Source organism: Rhinatrema bivittatum, chromosome 9 (genome assembly GCF_901001135.1).
Source record: "Rhinatrema bivittatum chromosome 9, aRhiBiv1.1, whole genome shotgun sequence".
In the NCBI taxonomy this organism is placed as follows: domain Eukaryota; kingdom Metazoa; phylum Chordata; class Amphibia; order Gymnophiona; family Rhinatrematidae; genus Rhinatrema; species Rhinatrema bivittatum.
Window position 1 is genome coordinate 156413104 of NC_042623.1, and position 6000 is coordinate 156419103.

General features: G+C 38.0%; 1 protein-coding gene across 1 annotated transcript in view; it reads left to right on the forward strand.

Annotated features, from left to right (window-relative positions):
• LOC115098742 (glypican-5-like) overlaps positions 1–5681 on the forward strand; it is a 1173655-nt gene extending 1167974 nt beyond the window's left edge. The window contains exon 7 of the mRNA XM_029615616.1: positions 2716–5681. The gene's annotated coding sequence lies outside the window, so the exon portion shown is untranslated. The remainder of the gene's footprint in view (positions 1–2715) is intronic.
• Positions 5682–6000: the final 319 nt, after the last annotated feature.

Sequence of the window (6000 nt, forward strand, 5' to 3'; positions counted from 1 at the left end):
TCCTTCTGCCTGCTGGAACACTGTGGTGAAGAAAGGGAGTTTGGTGGCCTTGGAGACAAGAGGGGGTCCTTGCATTCTGGAAGATCCCAAAGAAATGGTTGCACAAAAATGCAAAGCAAAATGCTTATCAACAGCCTTCTTATAGCATGTAGTCCTTGTTTTATTTTCACAAGACAAAGCAGATAATGCTGCAAAACCTGCATATACTGACAAGAAGAATTTGGTCTAGCTGTCTACTTCTGGCTTTTCACTGCTCAGGCTGTAGAACTGTAAATATCATTTTATCTCAAATGTATGCAGTTCTTTATTTCTGCAGAAGTCACTGCACTGTAGAATAAAGATATCTGTGCAGAGATATTAGTATATTTTCTTATGAATTGCATTTTCTCATTATTGTGTGTTCTAATCAAAACAACTGACCTTGGTAAGAAATCTATAGCAATGTTGCAGTGATATTTCCCCAGCTAATAAAATATTTAAGAATATTTTACAAGCCAAGTCTAAGGCAGGTTGAGGGTCACTTCCTGGGGGAGTGAGAGAAAAGCATGTAGCTTGTGGAAGAACTGTATTGCTTTAGTAGTTGAAAGCTGCCAACCATATGATGTATATGATGTATTTTGTGAGTTGGCTGAGCATCCACAATTGGCGCCATTGACTTTAGTGCAGGTACATCATGTGGCTGAGGCACAACAAGCATAACAATGTTTTTATCTGCTTGGTTTTTGTGGTTTTACTGTTAGCACTGTACATAAGGATATACAGTGCAGCACCACTTAAGCATCTGTATCAGCCTCAAGCTTAAAGATCTTTTTTAACTAAGCCTGAAATATGAGTCAGGCCTGACAAACAGGAGACCCTGATTGTACCTAGTCAAGGTCTTGTGCGACAAGGTTTAGATGCAACATCCTAGATAGTTCATATAGCTCCAATCTGATTGCATGACTGTCTACTATCAGCCTGAAATTTTGCATGGTAATAGCTGTATCTGACTTTATTTATGTATTTACATTTGTTTATTGTTTCCATATCAAAACACAAAGTGATATGCAACACAATTAAAAATACAAATACAAATTAATATGACACTCAATCTAAACATATAATTATCTCAACTTATCAGTTTAAATGATAGAGCAATTATGGACTTCTACTACTACAGTTGATCAACACTTTATCTGATTTTTATATTCCGCTTTTTGGAACTTCAAAGCAGATTACATTCAAGTACTGTAGTTATTTTAAACATGGGGCCTATGTGCTAAGCTGTGGTAAAAATAATGCTATGCATTAAGGAGACTACTGCATGCAGTAACCTGTTGCTAAGAAGGCTGCATTAAAGTTTGCATGCCTCTGTAAATAGACAAAAACCACAGTGATGAGCTCATAACATGTTACAATAGTAAATTCACCATCTACTGTAGAGGTGTAGCTAACTGATAGCATGCCAAAATCAACACACGAGCAGTTAAGTACAGGAGGCAGGCAGAATCATGTGCCTCTTCTCCTCCAAATTATACCCCTTTTGCCAAATCCCTTATGCCCAGTCAGGACCTTCCCCTGCTTCCCCACGTCATCTCTTATCCATAGCCAGGATGCCATCCCCACCCCATGACAACTAAGACCCATTTACTGCAACTCCCCTGCATCTGTTTCAGCTCCCCACCCCACCAAGAATCCCCCTCCCTACTGGTAGGGGGATCCTTTCTTAACTCCAGCTGGCTCCAGTGCTACTTTTCAAATGGCACTGGTTTCCAGCACCATGACCCAAATTGCAGGTTATAGTGTATAGTGCCATCCACCCAATTTGTTGCCAGCTGGCAGCACTAGACCCTATGCCCTGCATATTGGTCATACTGTGTAGCGCTACCAGTTGGTGTCATTTGAAAAGTATTGGAGCCTACAGGAGGTGAGAAACCTTCCTCATGCCAGCACAATAGGGGGATTTTTAGAGTCCTAGGAAGAAGAGCCTGGAGGAATATAAAAGAAGCCTGGGAAGGAGATCCTGACTCTGTTTGGAGGCTTGGGGAGAGAGGAGAGTCTTGACTAAAGATTGGATTTGAGGGGGCATTCCTCAGCAATTGAGATAGATAAGGGTTTCCTGAATGAGGGTCAGGAGGGTATTTTTCCCATTAAACTTGGCCCTTTCTTTTGGGACTATTAATGCAGGGGAACGTGTATTAAAGTCACTATTTGCTGAATGCATTCATGTTCAAAGGGCCATACTCACTTTTACATAGCTCTTTGAGCATTTATGGGTGCTACATATCAATAATTTAGTATGTTCACATGTTTATGGTGTGTATTATTATAAGCACACCTATTTCTTAGCACATGTTTACTACATAGACAACTCTAGGGATAACATTAAGTTTTAGAGTCAAGATACTACTAGCCTGGTTTGTCATAGAATATTTTTGCTGATTGCAATCCAAATAACAAATCAAAATGCAAACCAATATGTCATCCAGAACCATCACAAGTCAAGTCAGTGGTGCTTAAACTGGATCTCGGGCCCCCTTAACCAGTTAGTTTTTCAAAAATATGCTTGAGATATATTTGTATACATTGTAGACATGCATGCAATTTGCCTCATGCATATTCTTTAAGGATATCCTAAAAAGCAAACTGCCTGGAGAGCCCAAGGACTGGTTTGAGCACCACTGAGTTAAATCATTAGGAGAAGACCAGTGATTAATTCCTGTTTTCCTCTTTCAGATGTGAAAAAAGAGTCAAAGGCACATGAAGATTTGAATGTAGCCAGGTCAACCAGGAGACCCACAATCACCACAACTACGGTAAAGTCATCACGAAGACACAAGACAGTGGGAGACATGAGCAGTCGAGTTTCTAGCGTCTCCATTTTCGCTATTATATTGTCAGCAATGTTATGTCAATATCTGTCATAGCTGTATTGCACTGCAATAACTTTGCAAGAATGTTTCCTCCCTGTCATTTACCTGCAGCCTTACCCAATATAACACCACACAAGTTGTAGCTTTTTGGTTTTATACCATATGTTAGAGTAAATGCTCAGAATCAAGCAAAAAAAAAGTCAAATGAGATTGGCTGCCAGTGTCAACACAAATACTGAGGAAGGTTGATGATGTCTTATGCACACAAGAGGAAGGGGATAATAACAGATAATTTACTACTGGCTGTAGGTTAAATTATTATGTTAGAAAAGCTGATTAAGAGCATTACAATTTGTAAGTCATATGTCAGCATGTCTCCTGCCTCATTTAGCCATTTAAATAATTTGACTGGTTGTTTAAGCTTATTAGGCTCTGCTGAGGTGCTTGAAACAGCAATCAGTCTGCAAGTATAGGCCAATAAACATATCAGTCCTCTTGTTAATATCCATTTGCAAATGAACAGCAAGCCCACCATATATTGTAAAACATGTTTAGGTGAATGCACGGTAAACACCAAGTCTAAAATTCTTCAAAACTGACCAATCAACACATGATCACAACTTGCTTTGACTTATAACCTTGTCTTCACTTCTGCAGTTTACTAAGCAGGATAAAAAACAAACTATATGTTCAACATATCACAGGGTTCATTACCTATTCAGTTTTATTGTAGTACCAATAAGAAGATTAGGCTTAGCAGCCTGTCAACTACGGCTCACAGTCCACCAACAAACAGAAGCGATTGAAACAGCAAAGCAAAAAAACTAAAATAAAATAAAGATCTATATGTTTCATTTAAGACTGAACTATACACAACACAAAAAATTATCCTTATTTTTGGCCAGACTTTCAAGTTATCAGCTCCTAACTTTCATTAACAAAAAAAAATATAGTTGAAGTTCAACCTTTTCTCACACAAAGGCTTCTCAGTCTTGACATGCAGATCTCCTGCTACTCTCCTTCTCTAAAATATTTCAAGTAATTTAAAAACCTAAGAAAAACTGCAGTGATTGCTAAAGGATAATGCTTTGGTTAACTGAGTGAAGCTGCAATTTTTGGATCTTATCTTTTTGAATCTGTTCTTAGATAATCTAGATCAGCCTGGCTCTATGCTAAAGCAATCACACATTTAGATTTTTCAATAAAGAAATTATTTTGCAAATGCAAGGCTTTGTGAATATCCTAGAAATGGAAAAATAAGCAATTGTAGGAATTGTGAGAATGTTTCATCTAGCTGATTGACATTATGTAAGAAAAGAAAAAAACGATTTATCCCAAGCATGCGTATCTGCTGGCTATAGATATAAAACTCATTGACTTGCAGTATTCATTTAGCTGCCAGATGCAAAAGCAATTTACATTTCTATTGCCCAAAACACAGGTTTCTAGAAAGTTCCTTTAAAAATTTTTGTTTTAGACACTGAGTTTTATTTAATTTAGCTTACTACTTCAAATTGTGATATTACAGTAAAATGTAAACATTAAGGCAGTAACTTTCAAAGCAGTGCATGGGTGCATCGGCATGTGCTTCGGATGCAGTGTTTATAAAACCGGTGCGTACATATGTGCGCATGCTATAAAATACACTGGCCGCACGCGTATGTGCACCCAGTTTTAAGTGGGTGTGTGCCTAACCACAAAAATCCCGTTTCTATCACATGGGTGCATGTCCATTCCGTTGCCAGCTTCACCAGTTCATCCACCTGTTCACCCAGTTAAGAGCGAGGTCCTCCAAACCCCCCCCCCCCCCCTTGTTTAATAGCCTGCACTCTCCCCAGTCACCACTTTAAACCCATAAGACACTGCTATTTTTTTAAGTTACATCTCCTCCATAGCAGAATTAAACTGTGCATCACTGGACCTAGGTAAGTACTCAGGCGCATAAGTATTTACGTGCACATCTCTTGGCCCCGCCCCAAAATGCCCCTGCCCCCCCCCCCCCCCCCCCCCCCCCCCCGACCATGTCCATGCCTCCCCCCTTTTGGAATCCCAGTGAGACGTGCACGCAGCCCAAGATGCCCATGCATCTTGGAGCTTTGAAAATACAGTGGGCATGTGTAAGCCTGACTTGTGCATGCAGCACGCACCGGACTTTTAATGTTCACCTTAAAATGATGGGTCAGTGTAGGGCCATTTAATCATTTAATGTTTAATTTTATATTCAAAATATACATTATACAGGTTTTGAAAATGATCTGTTAAGGAAAGTACCATGATAGCATCGGTTGTGGAAGACAAAATTTTATAATTTTATAACAGCTGTTAAAAGTACCAGTGAATATACAGTATATATATATATAGTACTTAATATAATCAGGCTTCATGTACTTATGTTGACTAATTTCACAGCTATTTCCACAATATGCTGCCAATTTTCAAACTGCAAACTATTACAATGTACAGTTTTCTATACAATGTAGTATTGGTAATACAATGTTAATGATTGTTTTGCAAGACAGCACCTTCTGAAATTAGACTTTAACAAAATGTAATATGGCTAAGGCCAAGATATATTTTTTTCATTTGAAATTACAAAACAAATATGCTTACAAGATGCATCAGTGCCAATGTACCAATCATATGATTTCATAGAAGTTCCTTAATAAAACTGTTAGTGCCCCAAGTGGGGCACAGGCTCATGTTGTACTTGTTTGTCTTATGTCATGTTAGTGAAATGTACTAATCTCCAATGATCTTAACATTTTGAAAAGTGAAAATTTAAAAAATGCAAGTTCTGGAATGGGTTTAAATAAAAATGCAAAGCTGAAATTTTGTAGCTAAATTTTTTTAAACACAAAGTTAAGTGTGCCATATCTATGAGAAATTACTCCATTTTTTATGCTAGATTTTGTCATGAATTCCAGAGACTTGTACACTAACGTTAACAGTTTTCCAGTGAAAAATGCATGGTAATTTTCAGTTGGATTAGTGATTTTCTTGTCAGAAGTTGCAAAGTAATGACTGTTATGGTAATAATGAAATCTACTGTGATCTGAAAATTGCTTATCGAATGTAGACATTTATATTGTATTTTCTTGCATGGCAAATTTCTGCAGTGGAAGTAGATAAGGTATCAGTTACATTTTTA